The sequence below is a fragment of the Heterocephalus glaber genome, unplaced genomic scaffold (genome assembly GCF_053883595.1).
Source record: "Heterocephalus glaber isolate CG9 unplaced genomic scaffold, H.glaber_assembly_v1.0 deba00001600, whole genome shotgun sequence".
Lineage (NCBI taxonomy): Eukaryota > Metazoa > Chordata > Mammalia > Rodentia > Bathyergidae > Heterocephalus > Heterocephalus glaber.
In genome coordinates this window covers 25,664,527-25,688,750 of record NW_028258372.1, presented here as the reverse complement: position 1 = coordinate 25,688,750, position 24,224 = coordinate 25,664,527, and positions in this window count along the sequence as shown.

Sequence of the window (24,224 nt, the reverse complement as noted above, 5' to 3'; positions counted from 1 at the left end):
ATTAGAAGATGCAGAAACAATGCCAGACAAACTCAGCCATCTCATCTTCAATAAAGGAGCCAAGCACCCTCACTGGAGGAAAGATAGCCTCTTGAATAAATGGTGCTGGAAAAATTGGGCTTCAACTTGCCAAAGATTAAAACTAGACCTGTGTCTCTCACCATGTACTAAACTAAAATCAAAATGGATTAAAGATTTAAATATTAAAATAGAAACTCTGAACCAATTGGAACAGAGGTTAGGTAGAACCCTTGAAGACATCGGTGTAGGAAAAGATTTTATGAACAAAACCTCAGTTGCCCATGAACTACCACAAACAATCAACAAGTGGGATCTCTTCTTATTAAAAGGCTTCTGCACAGCAAGAGAAACCACCAGCAGTGTGAAGAGACAACCCACAATGTGGGAAAAAATCTTCACTTGCTCTTCCTCAGACAAAGGTCTACTATCTTGAATCTATAAAGAACTTAAAAAGATCAGACCTCCCAAATTTAAAGACCCAATCCAAAATTGGGCATCTGAAATGAACAGACATTTCTCAGACAAAGAAACAGAAATAGAAAATAAATACATGAAAAAATGTTCAACATCACTGGTCATTGGAGAGATGCAAATGAAAACAACACTGAGATTCCATTTCACTCCAGAAAGAATGGCTGCTATCATGAAATCAACCAAGAACAAATGGTGGCGGGGCTGTGGGGAAAGAGGAACCCTGTTCCACTGCTGGTGGGAGTGTAGACTGGTGCAAGCACTGTGGAAATCAGTATGGAGATACCTCAAAGAACTAGGACTGGAAGTCCCATTTGACCCCACTATTCCACTGCTGGAGATCTTCCCCAAAGAATTAAAAGAATCATACCACAGTGATATATGTGCACCCATGCTCATAGCAGTGCAGTTTGTGATAGCTAAAACTTGGAAACAGCCCAAATGCCCATCAACTGGAGACTGGATAAAGAAAATGTGTTTTTTTAATTAAATGGAGTACTACTCAGCCATCAAAAATGAGAAATTAGAGACATTTATAGCTAAGTGGATGCACATTGAGGCGATACTCTTAAGTGAAATAAATAGGACACACATGAATAAATTCCGAATAGTTTCTCTGGTGTGAGAAACTGAAAGTGCAAATAAGGACTAAATGTATAATAGGAAATATGAAATTTGAAGAAAAGGGGCAAAGGGGAAGGAAGTGGGAGGGCTAGGGGAAAGGATAGAAGGGAATGGGATTAATATGAGAAAATGGAAAAATAGGAACAGAATCTTTGTAAATAGGGAGGAATGGAGGGGTTGAAGGGAGGGCTGGGCAAGGGTGAAAAATAAGAACCAAGAGAGACTATGTAAAGGTGCAAATTTCCAATGATGAATGTCATTATATTGTATACCTAAAATGTACCATTGATTAGAATGAATAATCGATAATGCAAAATAGGAAGAAAAGGTCCAAAAGGGTAGGGGTAGTGGGAGGGGCAGGGGAATGGAAAGAAGGGAAAGGAAAAATGATGAGAAATGGAAAAAATGGAAATAAAGTCTTTGTAAATAGGGAAGGGTAGCGGGCATGAAGGGAGGGCTAGGAATGGGGAAAAAATAAGAACCAAGATGCATTATGTAAAGGTACAATTCCCAATGAGTAATGTAATTGTGTTGTATACCTACAATGTACCAATAAAAGAATTTAATAAAAAAAATATATAAAATAAAAATAAAAATGATATCTGCTACCTAATTGTTAGGAATTATCTGGCTAAGTGATTGTCTCATAACGTACTATAAATTTATTTCTTCTTAAAAAACTAGTGTGTTCCTTGACATATCTATATGCTCATGCATACACTTAATGTACATCTATGCTCAAGGTCAATATATTCTGCAGATGCTAGAAGGAAAAGAAGAAGAAATAGGGGGAAAAGGAGGTAGAGAAAGAGAGAAGGGAAGAATAAACAAAATTTATTCTTTAAAAAATGGAAATATTTCTCAACCTCCTTGTATCAGTGTCAGGCACAAAAGGAAAATATAATTTAAAAAATCATTCAAGAGGCAAGACTGAGAATATGGCATTATATAGAATACATAAAACTGCTGCTCTCTGTAAACTGGATCCATGCAACTATGTTAATGCTGCCTGGGGCACCACTGTTTTTAGTAATATTTCTGGGGCCTTATCAAACATAATATTGGGGTCATTAGCCTCATGCACAACCAGAACAGTTTTGTCTTTAGTTCTTTCAAACCCAACATAAGAACTTCCTAGTCAAACCTCAGTCAGAATAAAGATATCAAACAGTATTAAATGCCGTAAGGATGTAAGTCTGTATATAGACATCCAAAGAGTGAAATACTTACACAAGATCACAGTAATTTGTTGCATTTACATATATCAAAGCATTATTTTATGAACTCATATATATATAAAATTTTGACTCATTATATCAAGAAAAAATTAACAATAGCATCTCCAAAATCATATAAATTTGCATATATTCATTTAATTATATTTATTTTTTCTATAGAAATCCTTCATAATAAATGAGAAATTATATATTTTTATTTCCTTTAAATTTTTTTCCTCCTGCCCAGAAATTTCAAATAGAAAGCCCATAATTGTATTTTTAGGAGCCATGTTTGTTTTTCTGAAGTCCACCAATTTATATAAAAACAAGCATCAGTTTAATCTATTTAACTGAAATGGAATATAAGAGATCATTTTGCTGTGTTAAACTATAATAAAAATCTCATATGGTAAAAAATATCAGGGTAGCTTTATCACATTTATTTCTTTTTCTATGAGTTTCTTGGAAACCAGTATTATCTGTTAGGTAAACATTAAAGGAAAGGATGTGCACATTCATAAGATTTGTCCCAAGGCCATTTCTGCTTTAAAAAAGTATTAAAATTAATAAAAATTATAGTTCTCTATTATAATAGCAGAATAAGTTCAAAGTCAAAGAATAGCATTTCTTCATTTATTTTGTAAGAGTTTAAAGTATACCAGAACTTAAATGCTTAAGGATAGCAGTAAAGAAGGCCTTGTAGGATAAAACCCCTAAAGATGGCTCACCATATGAAAGAAGTCACAATCGCTGGATTGCCTTTGTGTTTGTCTTAAAAATGCCCCAGATATTGTTGTCTTAAAGAACTGCAATTGGGGACAAAAGAAAGTGCCTAGGATTTAAAAGGTGCTTTGAAATGTCATAATACATTGGAGCACTTACAACATACAGCCATGTTTTAGATCATTTTTATTATCAGTTAGTCTGACAAATGGGAAAATTAATGGTAGGCTTAGATATAATGAAAGTATTTATTTTAATGTATCTCATTTTAAAAAATATGTGATTGTTCAGTTTTACTTCCCAATAAAAAGAGTTTGGGGCAAGGTATTTGCTATGGTTTGGGTCTGGATGTCCCCCCAAAGCCTTATTCGGTCAGAGGTAGCTGAATCTGGAATGTGTGATGATGGGATTAAGGGTGTGTGGTTACTAAAGCACTGCACCTGAGTGATTGGTTTAGCACCGCCCTAATCTCGGTAGTCTGGATGAGATAAAAGAGGCAGAAAGACTCTGTGAAGGTCTCTTGTTGCCTTTGCTACATTGTGAGCACCATATTGTTTTCTCCTGTGATGTTGTTTGCCGTCCCTGTCTTGGAGCAAGCTGGCTATGGACTGAAACCTCTACAAACTGTAAGGCAAATAAACTCCTTCTCCTCTAACTTTGGATGTTGGGTATATTGTCTCAGCAAGAGAGAAAAGTAATTAACACAGTATTCATAAATGTTTTTATGTGCTTGTATTCTAAAGTCTTATAAAATAAATCTCAGAAATCTTAACATTGTGTTCACCAATCATCATTTTTGTGGTAAGATACAAATGCATTATTTGCAAAATGTTAATAGTAAATATCCATGTCCCTTTATAAAAATGATATGCATTTGTATTATATGAATTTTATATATACATGATTAAAACTATAACATCATTACCATCATATATTTATCTATTATTTATATTTAACAAAATAGTTTTTAAAGACTAGATGTTCTAAAATGAAAGTAATTTTTCTGTGTAATTCAAATTATAAGAATCAGTAGGCCATATTAACAAGCACTTATTTGGAAGATGCAACAAACTCTGATTATAAAAAAAATCTGAATATCTATGTCTGAATTATTGCTCCTAGGAAAAGCCACTCTGCTTTTGTGAGTTTGGCCAGCCTAAAATGCCAGAATTAATGATCAACGGGGAGCAGACCTCACCAGGAGCTGATAAGAATATGTAAATGCTCCATGTCCAATTCTTCTCCATTGTGAGAATTCTGAATATTTTTAGCTGCTTCTTAGAGTCTCTACAGAAAAAAAAAAACCCTCTAGTCATTTATAGGAAAAAGTGGAGTAATAATGCATATTTTATTGTCACAAGAGGCTTTACTTTGTTCCATTATCAATTCTCACTTTAAAGGTTAGCAGTCCTTGAATCTGCCAAGAAACATGGTTACACTTATGTCATTATACAGTAGTAAAAAGCTCATCAGCATGATGACATAAAGAAAAATATTGATGACAGTGATAGTCTCTTGCACTCTCTAATTTCCAAATTACAAAGAATCTTAAAAATTTTGCATTATTATATGATGGAAATCAATGTAATGATTTTTTATTATATACAGAAAACATGGAATATTTCCACCATTCAAAAGATGTTTGCAAACTTAAGGCTTTGGAGATGGTTAGGTAATTGCTTTTAAGTCTTGAAAATGCATTGAAAATTGAAAATTGTAAGCATAATTCACCAACAGTCCTCTGAGAGCATTGTGTGAATGTCCCAGGTTCATTATTATTGTATAAAATAATCAATGCTCATCTGCTGCAATGAGAAGGGAGGTTGGTCTGAAAAAACACTGCTAGACCCTGCTGTTTTAAAAAAGTAGCAATGGAATAAAAGAGAAAGTTTTATTATCATCATGAGTAAGTCTTCTGAGCAAACAGAACTTGCATAGGAATGAATTTTGAGGGAGCAGGATAAAAGAGTGCTATGATAGATAAGGAGAATTTCTTGAAGAAGCACCCTTTTCTGAAAGTCAGGATTTTGCACACCTACAAGTATACCAGGAGCCAGTTTCCATATATAGCTTCAATTGCTATTTGGAGCATGAACAAATAAATGGCTTTAAATTATTGAGGTAGAAATTATAAAATTGATTTGGCAGAGTATTGAAAAAGGGGTCAAAAGGCTCAATGAAGTGAACATGCTAGTATGAGTATATTACATAAGTCAGAGAAAACATAGTTAACATTGTTTCTCAGGAAGCACTAGAGACATTCTATTCAATAAAATGCATAATAGCAATAATTGTTATGTGCACATGAGTGTCACTGAGGTGCCAGAGCTGATGGTATGGGGGATGTTACAGAATTTATGGGGATTCTTTAATGGCAGAGGCCAGGTGGTTACATTTTACTTTCAGATGGAAAGTGGACATATTACTGGAAAAAGCATAATGCAAGCCAGAGAAAAATTACTCCTAGGGAGTTGTAATGATGGCTAATATGCTATGATATTCCTAAGAGCAAGATAGATGAGACATTAACAAGAATATTGATTAATTTCTATAAACCAAAAATGTTACTGGAATAGAAAATTATGGGACCTTAATCAGTTTCCAGATCTGAGCCAGTTTCTGACTCTGAACTCATCATACTAAGTGGAGCCTAAGTCATCCTGAAAATTAACCTTATGATGCTACAGAAAGAAGAGAGAGCAGCGATTTTTAAAATATTTTACCCAAAGGGATTAATTATATCCACTTATCAGAGAATCATTAACTAGAGAAGAAGGAATTCTCTGTTACTGCCACGACTTTTGGTTACATGGTCTAATTTAAAGCTAATAGTCATGCAATGACACAATGTCTGGATGGATAAGAAAGCCATAAGGGGAGAATAAAGGCTACTTATGCTTCCCTTCACCAAAAAAATTGGAACATCTTTTCCAAAAGACAAATGTATCACACCATAAAAAGCATACAGAAAATAGACCATGATATTATACCAGATCCTATGGATACCAGCCGGCCAGGTGGTAGCTAACAAGTTGATTGTTAATATACTCCTTCCACCAAAGAGGTTGAAATGATATGTATTTATTGTGGTTGACAGCATATTCAGCCCCATCATTATCTGAGGCCTCACTGAAATGTTTCATTTATCACCTAGGTATCCTGCCTTGGAATTGCCCCAGAGTGGAGTGGGAAGAATAACTTACACTCTACACCTAGTTTGTGCCCTTATTCTTCCAATAACTATGAAATAATAAGGATTACAGGTTAAAGGGTTATTAAAAAACAAATAAGTGAAGAGAAGAACTATACAATACAGGCAATAGAGGGCCGGGAATTTAGCTCAGTGGTTCCAGCGCCTGCCTCACAAGCGCAAGAGTTTGATCTCTGGTACCAAAAAAAAAAAAAGAAAAAAGAAAAAAAAAAAAGAACTATACAATAGAACTTTAAGTGAACCATAAAGGCTACAATATAAAAAATAATTCACTTAAATTTTTTAAATAATGGAGAAAATATGGAGTAAAAGTTAGAATTCAACAAGTATCTGTATTACAAATGTTACAGACTGACTAATATAATGAAGGAAATAAATTTTCATTATTCAAAAGTATTTTATGAATCCGAAAAGAAGTTACTCAGGTAACTGATGTAGTTCAGATTTTGTGTCTTTGTGTCTTCACTTTCATGTTGTTTGTTAGTTCATCATAAAGAAAGGTAATAACTAACATTCAAATTGGAAAAACACCTGAGAAGCAATTAGTTAAACAATTATCAGCACCTACTATAGGTATCTCAGTAGCAAATATTTAAACCAGGAAAAGTTCAGTGAGAAGGTAAAGGAACCGTAAAATATGTGGTAGAAGAAGATACAATAATAACACTTGTGACTTCATGACTAACTGCCTCAGAGTAGATTATGGATTAATTGTCCCTTAATCCTCTATTACAAGTATCTTTCTTAGTAATTGTAATTGGTTATCACCTTGAAGAAGCAATCACAAGAAGCAGGAAATACAGAAGCAGCTGAAATAGATACGAGTGGTGAAAAGTGTAGACTATATATAGAGACTAAGAGTGCCTCCAAAACCTCACTTAAATTTTGATATATTTCAGTAGGTTTTCAACCATCAGTGCATTAGTCACTCTCTAATCTCTGGGACAAAATACCCAACACCTGCAACATAAGAAAGAGATGTTTATTTTGGCTTACCGTTTCAGAGGGACCTGTCCATGTGTAGTTGGCAGCAATGTATAAGCATCATGATGGAAATTCCTTGAAGAGGAAACCTGCTTAACCCATGACTTCCAGGAAGGAGAGAGAGAGTTCAGAGGAGCTAGGACAAGAATGTACCAACCAAGGTCACATTCCCAGTCATCTATATCTTCTGACTTGGCCCTACCTCCTAACAGTATATGAACTCACCAGTGGACTGTGAATATAATGCTACCATGATCCAATCAATTTCCAAAACCCCCACATTTGAACACATGAGATTGAGGAGCACATTTTAGATATGCATTGTAATGAGCAGGATTTTCTACTCTGAGTTCACAAACTTTCATCAAGCATAGAATATGAACCACAGCACATGGTGTACTTTAATATCCTGAAAATAAATATCCCAGGTATCTGGCAACAACCAAAGAAAGAAGTTGAAGTATGGAAGTTCAACCCCCTCATCCATCCAGGGGTATGATGCTCTGGTACATCACAGTCATGTTAACTAAATGACACATTCTTTAATGATTGCTTCCATTTCTTATTTTAAATCCCCAGTCCCCTGATATAATTCCTTGAAATACCCTAATAAAATGTATTTTGTCTAATTCCTAGTTAAGATTCTGATTCCTCAATAACCCAAACTAAGATATCTGGTAGCAGCTCAAAAATCCTTGTAAGCAATAATGTGATTTTCTGTTAGACCCAGTGAGAGAGAACCAACCAGAGACCAATATTAAATCCACACAGGAGTTTATTACCGGCCAGGACCCAAGCCGAGCACTGGACTCAAGCCTCAACGGGGCGGGGGGGGGGGCAAACATGTTTTATACACCTTTGGGGCCAACAGTTTCTAGGACCCCCTATGGGATAGAACTAGTAAAGCTAGCAAAAGATACAGAAGCAGAACGTCCTGCTGTTAGAACATTTGTAAAACAATAGTTGATTAATTGTTGTTGCTAGAGAGACTTTCTAAGGGGAGGAGGTTTCTAAGCTTCCTCCTTGTGAGTTCATCTAAAGGGCAGGTAGGTGGGTTAAGCAGCAATATGGAGTCTGTCTTGCTAACTAGGGTCCTTCATTCCCCACTGGTTCTTGTAACTTAATCAAATCTTTGATTCCTATATTTACTCTTTGGATTTTTTTAAAAAACATCTTCTAAAATCTCATAATTTTGTCTCAACACCATCAGTTTAATTGCATCAACCCTCTGTTTAACATATTTAGTCAGAGCATTTATAATGTAAGGTCTCATGAGTGAAAGCAGAAGATAACTAGGGGGCCTGTTACAGCAGAAACTAGGGCAGTTAACCATTAGCGTGGAAGCAACAGATTTTTTTCTAGAGCTACACATAACCCTCCTTGTTCCATGAACAGGAGGTCAAGTCCCCTTCGATTTTCCAGGACCATCTCAGCTAGGGAATCAACCTGGTCTTTTAATCTGGAGATGGAGTCTTTCAGGTGATCTAAATATCTGGCTACTTGGTGGCTTAGGGCTTTAAAATTTGTGTCCTGAAGGATCAGGGAGGAAGTTCCAATAGCTGCTGACCCAGCTATTCCTAATCCCACCAGAATGGGCACTAAAACAGGGGTAGCCCATTTACTCCTATAGTGTTCAGTGGTTAATCCCAGGTGTTCACGGCCCCCTTTTCCATTATAATACAAGACTTGTGGAACAACATACATGGTGACACAAAATAAAGTGGCACATTGGGTAGCCAAGGCTGATTTGTTAATGTATTTAGTCAAGCCCTCAGTGCAAGCAAACCAAGCATATCAAGACCAGGTCTCCTGGCTTGAAACCATGGGGCTGGAACATTGTAAAGGGTTTTTCTTGAGCCTGTTGTATTGTAGCCTGGATCTCACTCTGAAGAATCTGTAAGGCTTGAAGAGACTGAAGTAAAGAAACACAAGAATTCTCTGTTATCTGTTCAAGGTTTAACTTAGGGAGAAGTGGTGGTGGCCTCCCATACAAGATTTCAAAAGGGGTAAACTTGTCAACATATAGGGTACATCTAACTCTTAACAAGGCTAGAAGAAGCAGATCGGGCCACCTACTGCCAGTTTCTAGAACATATTTAGTCAGGGTTTCTTTCAGGATCCTATTCATCCTTCCCACTTGCCCTGAACTTTGTGGGCGATAGACACAGTGTAACTTCCAATTGATATGTAGTGCCCTTGCCAACAATTTGTATATCTGTGCTGTGAAGGCAGGCCCATTGTCGGACCCCAGGTAATGAGGGATGCCAAATTGGGGAACTATCTCCTGGAGCAAAACCTTAGTTACTATGTTGGCTGATTCTCCATGAGTAGGGAAAGCTTCTACCCAACCTGAGTAGGTGTCAACCAATACTAGTAAATATTTGAACCTATTGCTGGATTTTATTTCAGTGAAATCAAGTTCCCAATGTTCCCCTGGCTCTCTTCCCCATAGTCAATTACTTTCGCTCTTTGGTCTTGTCTTGAAGTTTACCTGTGCACACACCTGACACCTGGAACTGATGTCCTGGACCATAGAGGTCAGTCCTGGGATTGAAAACTTAGAGCTCATTAGTCTTTTTAATTTTGATTCTCCCAAGTGAATTAAGTGATGTAACTGATGAACAAGTTGTGGCCCCAGGGCTCAGGGGAGACAAATTCATTTGTTTGTCCCTTTCCATCAGCCTGAGTCTAGTTCTGTACCCCCTCGCTTTTGGTTTTCCTCTTCCTCTTCTGGGGTATATGTGGGTCTTTCTGGCAGGTAGCCAAAGAGTCAGATGGACAGAATGTCTATTGGCTCCACTTGTTCTCTGGCCACTCATCGGACCTCTCCATTACCATGGGCCTCGAAGTTGTCTCTCTTTTGGTGGCTGTTGTAATGAATAATGGCCAATGACTTGGGTTCCAAAATTGCCTCCAATAAGGCCAAAATTTCTTCTTTATTTTTGATAGTTTTCCCTTCTGATGTCAATAGCCCTCTCTGCCTGTAGATGTTGCCATGCACATGAGAAGTGGTGAATGAATACCGGCTGTCAGTGTAGATGTTTACAGCCTTGTCTCAACCTAACCTTAGGGCTTGAGTTAAGGCTATTAGTTTAGCCCTCTGCATCAAAGCCTCCTGGCTTAATGCCTGTGCCCAGTGCACCTGTCCTCCTGGACTGACTATGGCCACCCCTACATACCTGACTCTGTCTTCCATGAAGCTGTTTCCATCAGTGAAGAAGGTCTCATCTGGGCATTTCAGGGAAACATCAATCAGGTCTGGGGGTTTGGTGATGGAAGTTGTCAGAGTGTCCAGACAGTCATGGAGGGGCGTACATATGAATCAGAGTCCAGGAGTAAGGTGATGGGATTGAGGGTCATTTCTCAGGTGAATTTGATGCTTGGAACATCCAGCAACAGGGCCTGCTACTGAGTCTGGTTGGCATTGGAGAGCTATTGTTCTGGGGCTCCTCTCAGCAACATCTCCACCACATGGGGTGCAGTGATGACCAGGTCCTGTCCCAGGCTGAGCTTATCTGCCTCCTTGACCAGGAGGGCAGTGGCTGCAATTGCCCTCAAACAGGTAGGCCATCTACTTGCCACAGGATCAAGTCTTTTAGACAGGTAGGCCACAGGTCTGTTTCAAGGCACTAATGCCTGGGCTAGCACACCTTTGGCTATGCCCCCTCGCTCAGCCACAAACAATCAAAAGAGCTTGGTGACATCAGGTAGGGCCAGGGCTGATGCTGACACTAAGGCTTTCTTTAAAGCCAAAAAGGGGGCTTTCTCCTTTTCTGTCTGGAGGGACTGTCTCTTGTGCCTGGAGTGCAGCAATAGTGACTTTCCCCAGTTTCTTGGCTAGGACTTCCTCAAGGGTGTCACGGTTATCATAAACTTTCTGGGCTATGTTCAGGAGTTTAGTCCTATTCTTTCCCTCAAATCCCTCCAATTTCTGTAATTTCTTTCTAATGTCTGGGGCTGACTGGCAAACAAAGGCCAAATTTAAAGCTGCTGCATTTTTGGGAGCCTCTGGGTCAATAGGAGTGAAAACTCTATAGGCTTCCAAGAGTCTCTCTAAAAATGCAGCCGGAGACTCCGTTTTTCCCTGGAGAACCTCACTTACATTACTCAAATTAGTGGGCTTTCTGGCAGCTGCCCAGAGTCCCCCTAATAAGTGCTAACAGTAGGTCCCCAGCCTCCTCTTACCATCATCATCATCATTGGGGTCCCATTTGGGGTGCCACAATGGAACTACTGCTTCAGCCCTGGACGAATACCCTGGGGTTCCAGGAGTGATGCCGAGGTTTGGCCCAGAACCTCTTTGACTGCCTGTTGATAAATGCAGTCCTGTTCCTCAGTGGTGAACAGGATCTGTAAAAGCTGTTGGCAATCATCCCAGGTTGGCTGATGGGTATGAAAAACAGAAAGATCACCAGTTGTAAAAGGGACATAAATCAATCCTCCCCTGGGATCTGTCCATTTTAAAGGAAAAAGGGAGGAGGAAGATGGGGCTGATGGACTATAGTTCTTTCCCAATTGAGTGCCAAAGGTTGATTGGGACTTGTGGGGCCCCGACTCCCATGACCACATTCCAAACCTTGTGAGCAATGTGCATAGAATAAGTTCCAACAGGGGGCCAAATGACTACAAAACTGGGCCATTTTAATTGACACAGGGTTCATAATTTGCCTTTAGAAAATTTCACACCATATTCATCTTCCTTGTCTGTGGAATAATTTTTTTTGAAGTTATTCAAAATACAATCAAGTGGAATTCCTTCTGTGGACTGTGAGGAACCCATAATTTTAACCTGTGAAAACACAAAAGGCACACAGAGCAAGCAGACAGACAACAATAAACAGACAAAGACAAACTTTGGCCAAGTAAAACCTCTGGGGCTGAATGGATTCAGACCCCACCTAGGGAGTCACTCTTCTGAGGGCTCTGACCCAGTGAGTCTGCTTGCCATCGTGAAGAGACCCTAGATAGGGGAACCTGTGCCGCTTCTGGCTTCCTCCTATCTACCCACAGTGAACTAAGAATCATTTGATTCTTACCTCTAGAGTCTTTCCAGATAAACTCCTGTGGGTCGGTTGATTGGCGATAGGGCCCAACTGGGACCGACCTACCTGGAGCCCCGGAATACCATCAGGGTGGCCTCTCCTGCAGACAGGTGTCCAGAGGGGCTAAACACTGCTGATGTCCAATCCTGGTCTCTTCTAAAAAGAAACAATGACTCCAAGATAATAAGCTCCAGAGCAGCTGGCTATCTTGCTGGGGCCTCCAAGAATGTTAGACCCAGCAAGAAAGAACCAATGAGAGAGCGATATTAAATCCACACAGGAGTTTATTACCAGCCGGACCCGAGCCGAGCTTCAGACTGGGGCCACGACTGGGGGGAGACAAACATATTTTATACACCTTTGAGGCGAACAGTTTCTAGGCCCCCCTATGGGGTAGAACTAGCAAAGCAAGCAAAAGGTACAGAAGCAGAACGTCCTGCTGTTAGAACATTTGTAAAACAATAGTTGATTAATTCTTATTTCTAAAGGGACCTTTTAAGGGGAGGAGGTTTGTGGAGAGCAAAAGGTTGAAATAACCTTGAGAGACCTCTGAGTCTCTTGAGAACATAATGAATCCTGGATATGCAGCTGGCACAAAAACAAGGATGGTTACTTGTAACGAGAGTGGTTAAATAGAAAGAGTTCGAATGTCTGCAGTGCAAGCAAACGTTATTCCCGGAGTTGTAAAGATACATTTGACCTTTTCCCTGGAAAATAATTAGTCTCCGAATTATGTGCAGAGGAGGGGTTCGGGGTTGTGGAAAAGGTATATAAAGGGCAATAAAGTGGGAAGAGGGGTCTCTCCTCCGCCTCTCTCTCCTTTTTCTTTTCCTCAGAGGTTGTGTTTTTCTTTCATCTTCTCCCCTCCTCTCAGGAACTGTTCGACTAGTGACGGCTGGCACAGTCAGAGGTTTCTAAGCTTCTTCCTTCTGAGTTCATCTAAAGGACAGGCAGGTGAGTCAAGCAGCAAAATGGAGTTTGTCTTGCTAACTAGGGTCCTTCATTTTCAACATTTTTTAAAGTTTTGTAAGAAACTGAAGAGGCTACAAAATTTTTCTCTGGTTCTTCAATGATGTCTGTGATGGTAAATCATTTTTGTCAATGTCACTGGATTGAGAAATTTCTAGAAATTGGCAAATCACTCTTTCGTGAGTGTCTAAGAGGGTATTTTCTGAGATGTTTGCCACTGGGGCAATGAACTGAATGTGGGGAGCACTATCCAATAAGCAAGGGGTCCTGATGGAACAAAAACCAGAAGTAATGAGAAGCTGACTTTGGAGCACATACCGGATTCCTCCTAAGTAAGTACGTTTTTTGTTTTCATTTTTGCCACTGTCATTGCCTATGCATATCAGATACCACTCTCTCCATCTTTTGCATGTAGACTTTTACCAGCAAATCTCCAGGAAAGTTCAAGGCCTTAAGTCTCTAGAAAGAGGTGAATCACTGGTTCCTCTTATTTGAAGCTTCCAGCTTCTTACATTGATCAACTATTTTTTCCCGGCTGTCCAGTGTGAAGATGGACATAGTTTGACCACTCAGTCACTGATTATACAAGGCAATCCAGTGCCTGCTCTTTCATGATTATATATATAAAATACATATATAATATATGCATATAATGCCTATATAATATATACATATATAATGCTTCACTACAGTAGAGAATTCTAATATAGTTTTTAATGACTTTAAAGTAAAATAAAATGAATACATTTCATGTGTAATTACAAAATATGAATTACATTTTGTCTTTACACATATGAAAATTCTTTAAGAGCTATTATGAATGAAAAATAAAAATAAAATATACTACAGCTAAAGCACTATGAAATCCTCTGGTAAATACATGATTTTTCTAAAGATACTATCTATCTATCTATCTATCTATCTACCTACCTATCTGTCATTTTCATTTGTAAAGCTATAATTCCTTTTCTATTTTTATGGCAATCATTAAATATGCAAGTATAAAGCAATGAAAATAGAAGTGTGGCTATTTCCAAATTCAGGGAAGCACTAGAAATCTTCTAAGTCATCATATCCATAAATGTACTCTGGAAACAGTAGTTCTTTATAGATCTTTTAGAATAGAAGTTTAATTAATATAATTAGAGATCTCCAAAGTAGTGTCATTTACCTTCATTCCATTCACTCTGACCCTCCCTTTGTAACTCTTCAGAACACAAATGTAAAAATTCTACTTAAATGGTCATTTATTTTTCTTATATATTTAATTTAATATTCCTCTAGCTTGTTTTGAAAGAATTACAAATGAAGATGTGTACACACAAATATATGTACATATATATAATATATAAACTGAAGATATATAATATATATAATATAAACTGAACAAAACACTGATCTTGGTATTCCATGTGAGGAGTTTTTAAAAATCTCATAAATATCATGTCTTATGTGAAATCACATTCTTCCATACATAATATTTATTTAATCTACCTTATCAACTATGACAAATAATATAGTAAATTTGCAGTCTTACTTATACTAAAAAACCCTATATTTAATGATTAGTTCTTAATATCTAACATGCCTAATGTGTCAAAGTTTTTTGAATGTAGTCAGATAACTAATAGGTATTAAATGAGCTACCTCCAAACTTATTTAAAAGAAGCAATGGAAAAGAAAATTGTAAATATATAATAAAAGTAGATATATATAAGGGAAGAATTTGTACAATGTAGCTCATTTTCTCAACATGAATAGTTTGAAATTTTAGAGGGAAAGAAGATATATGTAGAATTATTACAGTACAAAAGTTACAATATGTAATTAAATGGTAAGCATCATTATATAAAATAAAAGTGTGTGAGTTTCATGGAAAAGAAGTGTCAGTACACATGTGAGAATATTCTTCTGAATTTTTTCATATAAATAATTATTATATCGGTTGCCTTAAATCAATAGTCATTAATTTTCTTGAGCCTGTTCGTTCTTTATTGTTCATATTGATGTGCCCAATAGCATGATTGAAAGTGCAATTTGCCTTTGTCCAAAAAGAACTTTCTTCAAAGACACAATAATCTTCATGTTAATGTGGCTTGGAATTACAAGGGCATACCTGATATAACAGGGTGTTGTCATAAATATCTCTGACATTTATTCATTGTAGTTTCTTTAAAAGCAAGTTAATATTTCAAAAATAAATTAATAGTAACATCATTTCTCAGCTCAATTATAAACTATGCTAATGTGTCAGACATTCTTAATGCCTCAAAATGGGCAAGGGACTGCTGAAGCCTAAGTAAAAAGAATTTTCAAAAGCAGTATTCCACAGTGAATAATTTAACCATATGGTCACTTGACTTTCATTTAATTCAGCAATGGGTGTTAGAAATTTCATGCTGTACATAGACTAGAATTACTGCTTCAAAGAAGGTCATTTTACAGAAAAGAAGATAAAAATAGTATGAAAACTTCATTTATTATATTTTTTTCCAAATTTTATCCTGGTCTTTTCAAATTCTCCAAGGAAACATATTTCCTTTGTCTCATTAGGAAATCCAAAAATACTGACACCATTTACATTCAGGAATTATGTTTTGGATGAATTTTGATAAATAAGGACTTATCAGGGAAATTTCTCACAACTAAATTTTAATTATGCTTGCTGAGCTTGGTGGCACATGCCTGAAATCCTAGCACTCAGGAGGCTGAGGCAAGAGTATCTCTGAAAGTTCGAGGTCAGCCTGGGCTACATAGCAAGTGCAAGTACATAGTAAGATGCTGTTTAAAAAAAAATCAGAAGTTAAAATAAATAAATAGATAAATACATTTTAATTATGCTTAAATAACAGAGAGAGAGAGAGAGAAACAGAACAGAGTTTCTAAACTGTAATATTTCCCTGCTCTGACAAAATAAAACATACTTTTTTGCAGATATACTTGAAAATGTCCTCCTATAAATACTTAAAATATGTGTTTGTAGATAGATAGATACGTATTTCTAATACAAGTGTGTATGCTTTTCTTAATACTCACATATTCATTTCTTTAGGTATCAGAAATTTTTTTCTAATAAAGTCATGTTCCTAACAGACAACATAATAAACATAATAAAGGACTATAATAAATATAATACACTTATGTTCCTAACAGAACTCACAGGATCTGGTGGCTCATATTAAACCAATATATTTACTAATAGTCAGTGTAAAGAAAATCTTGTCCTTGTTATGTTACCCCTGAGAGATGAAACCAAGCCATGACTGCAATGATGGCAGAGGAAATTTCATGAGTGGAATTTGATAAAATTTAAGCTGAGAGTTTTATGGATTCTATTAACTCTTTCTGTTTAGTGTTAACAATTTTTAATAGTATGCTTTTCTACAGGACATATCACTTATTGAACACTGACATCTTCATTTATAAAATGAAGATAATCATTCCTGTTTTACATTCACCACAATTTTGTTAAAAGTGATAGCAAATGAAAATTCCTTTAAAAATATAGTTTCATTATTTTTTCTATTTTTATATATCTGTACTTGTCCCTAGAATTTTCTAGGCCTGTATGAGATGGTGTGCAGTAATAAACTGAAGCAAAGAAAGCAAATGAAAAGGATATAAAAATGGAAGCAGCATTTAGAAAAAAAAAAAACAAGGAATGCACTTTTGAAATGACACTTCCAAATTAAAAACAATAACACAAGTAAAGATTCAATTCTGTGATCAAAGGAACAACAGGAAAAAAATATTGCTTCGCTGTTGTAATCTTGGACAACATTCTGAACAGCTTAAAAGCATCACAAAATGAATATACTACTGGTCTAACTGAGAGATAAAACTATCAAACCATATTCTAAGATTTATTATCATAATTATAAGTTTAATTGAAGCAATATGATACTTTATCATCCTATAAACTATCATTCGTATTGGAGTCCATTAAGCCAATAGCCAAAGATCAATAGTAATGTTAGATAAAATTTTTTGCTTATTCTTTCCGGAAACTATTCTGTAACCGCTGTTTACCACCTTTCCTGCCCTGCTGTTAATTCTTTTTCTACCTTTCTACCAATGGTTCATTTTCACTCTTATCACTGTTATGACTTGTGTCTAGATTTCTCCCCATAGCCTCATGCGGTCATAGGTGGGGTTTTTTCAGAGGTGGCTTAATGTGTGTGACTGATTTATGGTGCAATGCCGGGAAAAGGGTGTGAAGATTAAAGGTGATGATTATTAAATCAGTCCACTGACTGGCTTAGCACCACCCTAATCCCAGTAGATACAATATAAGGGACAAAAAGAGGCTTGTCTTGTCCCTTGCTTGCTTTGCTACCTTCTCCCCTCTGTGAACTGTTTATCCCCTGTGATACCCCTCTGCCATGCCACCCTGCCTTGGAGCCCTCTATATATGGACTGAAACCTTTACAAACTGTGAGCTGAATAAACCTTTCCTCCCTTAACTTGTGGGTGTTGGAAATTTTGTCTCAGCAAGGAGAAAAGTAACTAAGACACACTGTCACATAGGTGTTTCCCCCCTAATTGCCACCAATGTCACTTTGTTCATAAGATGACACTTTCAATAATAGCTTTGACACATATATCAGCGCGAACATTCTTCCTGTTAACCAGTACACCAGCATCTGCCATCTATTTCTCTGACGGCTTGGTCCCAATTAAGAAGGTTTCCCTCCAATTAAATTTAGCATAATGGATTCAGGTCTTAATAAAAGGAAGAGTGTTTTAGAATTGCTTGATTAGAAAGAAAAATGCGTACTTTGGTATCTTCTTTATATCTCTGTCTTCATTCTGTTTTTTACTTAGACTACATTTTTTCCACTATGTACTGTTTGGGTTAAATCCTCTCTTTCCTCTTGTGTTTGTGTTTACAGCAGGCAATTAGTGTTGAGGTGTTGAGAAGGAAGAGATAAAACAGGGATTTAGTAAGCATTACCTGTCAGGTACAAGATAGTCACTTTATTTGTGAGGCTTCCCTGCAGTTGCTGGCATAATATTCTTTTTACCTTATTATGTTGGGATCTGTTACACCTTAGTTTGAACACGCTTTCCACATTCTTTATTAATGATACTGGGAAAGTTGTTTAACTTTAGCATGACTTTTCATCACTAAAATAGCAATGTAGATTTCAATAGTTTACATGCCATTATTTATTTAGATACCCATTCATCTCTCCATTCTTGATTTCTGGGAACAGGCATGACTGGCACTTCTGAGAGCCCTGTGCTTTGTTCTGGGGTTTGCCTCATTAACTTATTTGGTTTTCTCACATGTACACATTGAGCAAACTCCTATGGATATGGAAAAGAGAATCATTTTTTTTGTCCAAAATTGTCCTTTTGCAACAATCTCTTCTCTGATGTTCTGTGAATTTTGTTGCTTTGATATTCCAAGGATTTAAATTCCATGTTCTCAGTGATTTAACACAACTGGACTTCACTTTCATTGCCTGAACATGCTCAAGGAAGTAAGCTGGTTAAGGTAAAAGACTTAACTAATAGTTTCATATTTCACAATTTCTCATTTTCTTAGAGCAAACTTCTGGCTTAAGTAGGAAAACTGTACTATCTCATACTTCTGAAAGCTAAAATTGTACAATCAAGATGTCCATATGGTAATATTCCTATTTTTCATTATTTTATTAGCACATACTTGCAGTGCATGAAGTTTACACTTATTTGGGTAGTAGGTACTTTTAAAAACTCATAGAAGATGTTCCTTTCTTCTTTTAGATTTTGTTTAATTTTCTGACATTGACAGAAATCCTTGACATTTTTGTACATCCATCACCGCAATCTTTACCTATATTTTCACATGGTGACTGTCTCCCTGTATATCTCCATGTCCTTATAAGATACTATTTTTAGAAGAATACCAGATATCACATTCGTTTATCTCCTTTCCCAGAAAAATTCATATTTTTCTTATGTGCAAAATGTATTCACTCCATTCCAAAAATTTCCATAGGATAATACATTCCAGTACCAAATCTAACTCCAGTCTCATTTAAATGTAATCACCTAAAGAAATCCCTATCTCATTTAAATTACCTAAATCAGATACAAGTGAGGTTCTGGGAATGATCCATCTGGGGTCAAATTTAATCTTTATAGATAAACCCATGAAACCAGGCAACAAGTTTTCTTCTTCCACAGTACAATTTTGGTACATCTAAATAGTAGAAATTTTTATTCTAAAAGGAAGAGACTGGTATAAAAAGGGGAATTACAAATCCTAGCCAGGTCTAACGTTAGGACAGAACACTTTAGACTTCAATGCTTGAGACTAACATGCAGTGACTTGATTATCTGTACTTTGACTCAAAGATTCAGCCTTACGTCTTTGAATCATGGCTACAGCTTCACATCCTTAGCCCTCAGTCACTTTGTTCTCTGAAATAAGGAGGTTGCCCACTCTCTAGGCCAGTGCCCTTTGTCTTTGAATCTGCCCTTGAATCATTATTCTTTTATTTTGTTCCATTTTCACATCTCTCATGCTAAGCTAACAGTGTTTTTGCTCATAGGAAATTCTCAAAATACTTGTAAAATTATTGTGCAATTTATGGGATTCCAAGACAGAAGGAAGGATGTCCTTACCTAGATATCTGCCTCTATTCCTGATTTTGGTTGATCTTGGTGACTTGATCTATGAATTACACACCTAATCTGTTTTACAGATTCTTGTCCACCACAACTGTGGTATTCTCTTCAGAACACACTTTCTCACATTTTGTAATATGACTAGGATGATAAATTCCAAATATTGATGTTTTGGTTTCTTTGTACTTAATAATGTATTGCTCAATATGTACTGAATTCTTTTTCTATCTCATACTTTAATGTAAACAGAAAGAAGAAAACAGCCTATAATTCTTCACTTTAGTTGGAAATTTACTCAGCTACATTTCTTTAATGTTTTGGAAACATTTATTTTTAGAATAGCAACAACAAAAAATGATCCAACAAAAGCAGGCCAAGCAACTACTCTTGTTTTGACCATTTGAGTTCCAATACATATGATCATGGTTTTTTAAATGTTAGAAACTCTGCAATAGTTAAATAATTGAAATATAAACTATGTCAGAATATGGTGTTATAAAGAAAACCAGTAAAATTAATTAAATATACGACAATAGATTTGCTTTATTAAGAAGGTAATTTTTGAATGAAGCTCTAGAAAATATGACCAAAAAGAAGAAAAGCTGTCTCAGAATAAAGTATCTATGTAACAATGAATAAATAAACTAGAAGAAAAATTTAGAAGAAAAACATATGACTTAAGAAAGTGATGTGGGAGTTGCACAGAACACGCTGAATCAGCCTGCTGCAGACAGGCAGGTCTGTGCATGCTCTACTGAGGTCCCGAGTCAAGTGGAAGACACTGAATCACCCCGCTGCACACAGGCAGCCACCTGGTTCCACACTATAAAGATGCAGAGGACATCAAACCACCGGACCAAGGTACTGAGTCCTGCTGCTCGTGGCCCAGAGGTAGGGGCTTATTAGCCACTGTCCCACTGCTCCTGGTCCAGAGGAAGGGGCTTCCCAGTCACCATCCCTCCCACTGTTCCCAGGCCAGAGGAAAGGGCTTTTGGGCCATCTTCTGTCCTGCTGCTCCTGGCACAGAGGAAGGGGCTTCTTGGCCACCATCCCTCCCGCTGCTCCCAGCCCACAAGAAAGGGCATTTGGGCCACAATCCCTACCTCTGCTCCTGGCCCCTGTCCCACCTCACCCAGCTCAGGGGAGGTAATCTGTGCAGGCGCTAACAGCCCCCCACCCCATCGAAATGAGAAAACATGTAAATAAGTCTCAAAGACTTCCAGAACACCTACAGCAACCCCAAAGGGAAATGAGATGGAACACTCTGATACTCAACAACCTGGACCCACTGAACTGGCAACAAAAGGGGATCTGGAAAAAATGAAATCAGAAATAATTTCTCAGATAACAGGAGAAATTGTGCCCCTAGTGTAAGACATCATTAATAAATCTAGAGAGGGGCTCAGTAATATGATGGAATCCCAACATAAGAAACAAATGGAATCCAAAAAACAGATGCAAATAGATTTCCAGGAGATGAAAAACTCCATTGAAAGTCTACACAGCAGAATGAGCCAATGTGAGGACAGAATTTCAGATATAGAAGATAAGATTGCAATTAGTGACCAGGAAAAGAAAAATTGCTTCAAAATTATAAGGGAACATGAGAAATCAATCCAGCAGCTGCTAGATGATGCAAAGAAGAATAACATAAGACTGATTGGGCTCAATGAAGAAACAGGAGAGAGTGGAGATGACATAAAAATCTCTTCACAGAAATAATGGCAGAAAACTTCCCAAGCAGGGGAAAAGAGCTTGACATACAGATAAGTGAGCCATATAGGACTCCAAATGGCCTTGATCAAAAAAATCTACACATAGGCATATAATTGTAAAGATTCCAGAAATACAACAGAAGAACAAAGTTCTACAAGCAGTCAGAGACAAGAAACAAATCACATACAAAGAATAGCCCATCAGATTCACCGCAGACTTCTCAACACAAACCATCAAGGCAAGAAGAACTTGGAGTGACATATTCCAAGCCCTAAAAGAAAACAGCCTCCAACCCAGATTGGTGTACCCTGCAAAACTACCTTTCAAAATGGATGGAGAAATAAGATACTTTCATGACAAAGAGCACCTTAGGAACTTCGTGAATACAAAACCAGCACTCCAAAGAATTTTATACAATATCCTAGGAACAGACATTGAGGATCACAACCCCAGGAAGCAAAGCAGAATGAAGCCATCTAGCATGACAAGAAATTAAATGTAAAGGGGGAGAACCCAACAAAAAGAAAAAGTCATGGCAATGACAAGTCAATATGTTTCAGTTATAATCATCAATGTTAATGGTCTCAATACACCAATAAAAAGAAATAGACTGGCAGAATGGGTCAAGAAGCAAAATCCAACAATATGATACATACAAGAAACACACTTAATTCAAAAGGAAACTCATAGACTGAAAGTTAAAGGGTGGAAAACAATACTCCATGCAACAGGAACCCGAAAAAAAGCAGGAGTAGCTATCCTCTTGGCAGATCAAGTAGATTTCAAACCAACGCTGATTAAGAGAGATGAAGAAGGACACTACATCCTTGTAAAGGGAAGAATCCAAGAGGAAGAGATGACAATCATAAATATCTATGCACCAAACACTAGTGCACCCAATTATATAAAACAAATACTAACGGACATGAAAAGTAATATATGCACTAATACAATTGTAGTGGGGGACCTCAACACCCCACTGTCACAAATAGATCAACTAGACTAAAAATAAGTAATGAAATACTAGAACTCAATCAAACTCTTGAACAAATGAACTTAACAGATGTTTACAGAGTTTTCCACCCCACAAAATCAGAATACACGTTCTTCTCAGCTCCACATGGGTCATTCTCCAAAATAGACCACATACTCACACATAGAACATGTTTAAGTAAGTGCAAAGGAATTGAAGTTATCCCCTGTATATTATCAGACCATAGTGCAATGAAATTGGAGATCCATAGCAAAAGAAACTCAAAAACTTTCATAAACACATGGAAATTGAACAACACACTTCTGAATAACCAATGGGTCACAGAGGAAATTAAAGAAGAAATCAGACAGTTCCTTCAATTAAATGACAATGACAATACAACATATCAGAATCTATGGGACACAATGAAAGCAGTCTTAGGAGGGAAATTTATAGCAGTGAATATGCATATTAGGAAAACAGAATGAGCCCAATTAAACAACCTCATGCCGAACCTCAAGCTTCTAGAAAAGCAAGAGCAGGACAAACCCAAAGCTCATACAAGGGAGGAAATTATAAAGATCAGAGGAGAAATCAATGCAATGGAGACTAAGAGAATGATACAAAAAAATCAATGAAGCCAAGAGCTGGTTCTTCAAAAGAATCAACAAAATTGACAAATCTTTAGCCAACCTTATCAGAAAAAGGAAAGAAAAGGCCCAAATCCATGCAAATAAGAATGAAAAGGGTGAAATTACAACAGACCCAGCAGAAATCCAGAGGATCATCAATACCTACTTCCAGAATCTATACACCAGTAAGATGAACAACACAGTAAAAATGGACAGATTCCTAGATACATATGAATTACCAAAGTTGAACAAAGAAGACCTAAAAGTTCTGAACAACCCAATATCAGCCAATGAAATTGAAAATGTAATTAAAAACTTATCAACTAAGAAAATCCCGGGGCCCAATGGCTTCACTGTTGAATTCTAGAAGACATTTAGAGTGGAACTGCTGCCACTACAGTTTAAACTCTTCAATGAAATTGAAAAAGAAGCAATACTCCCAAATTCTTTTCTGGAAGCAAGCATCACCTTGATCCCCAAAGCAGAGAAAGACCCAATCGAAAAAGAGAACTATAGGCCAATCTCACTAATGAACATAGATGCAAAAATCCTTAATAAGATACTGGCAAACAGAATGCAGAGATCATCAAGAAGATCATACACTCTGATCAAGTGGGATTCATTCCAGGGATGCAGGGATGGTTCAATATATGAAAATCAATCAATGTAATACACTATATCAATAGAGCCAAGGACAAAAACAATATGATTATGTCCATAGATGCAGAAAAAGCATTTGACAAAATCCAACATGCATTTATGATAAAAACCCTACAAAAAATTGGAATAGATGGTCTCTACCTCAAACTGATAGAAGCCATCTATGAAAAGCCAACAGCCAATATCATACTAAATGGTCAATAACTGAAATCCTTCACACTAAAATCAGAAACAAGACAAGGATGTCCACTATCACCACTCTTGTTCAATATAGTTCTGGAAACATTAGCCATGGCAATTAGACAAGAGAAAGAAATAAAAGGCATAAAGATAGGTAATGAAGCATTCAAATTGTCATTTTTT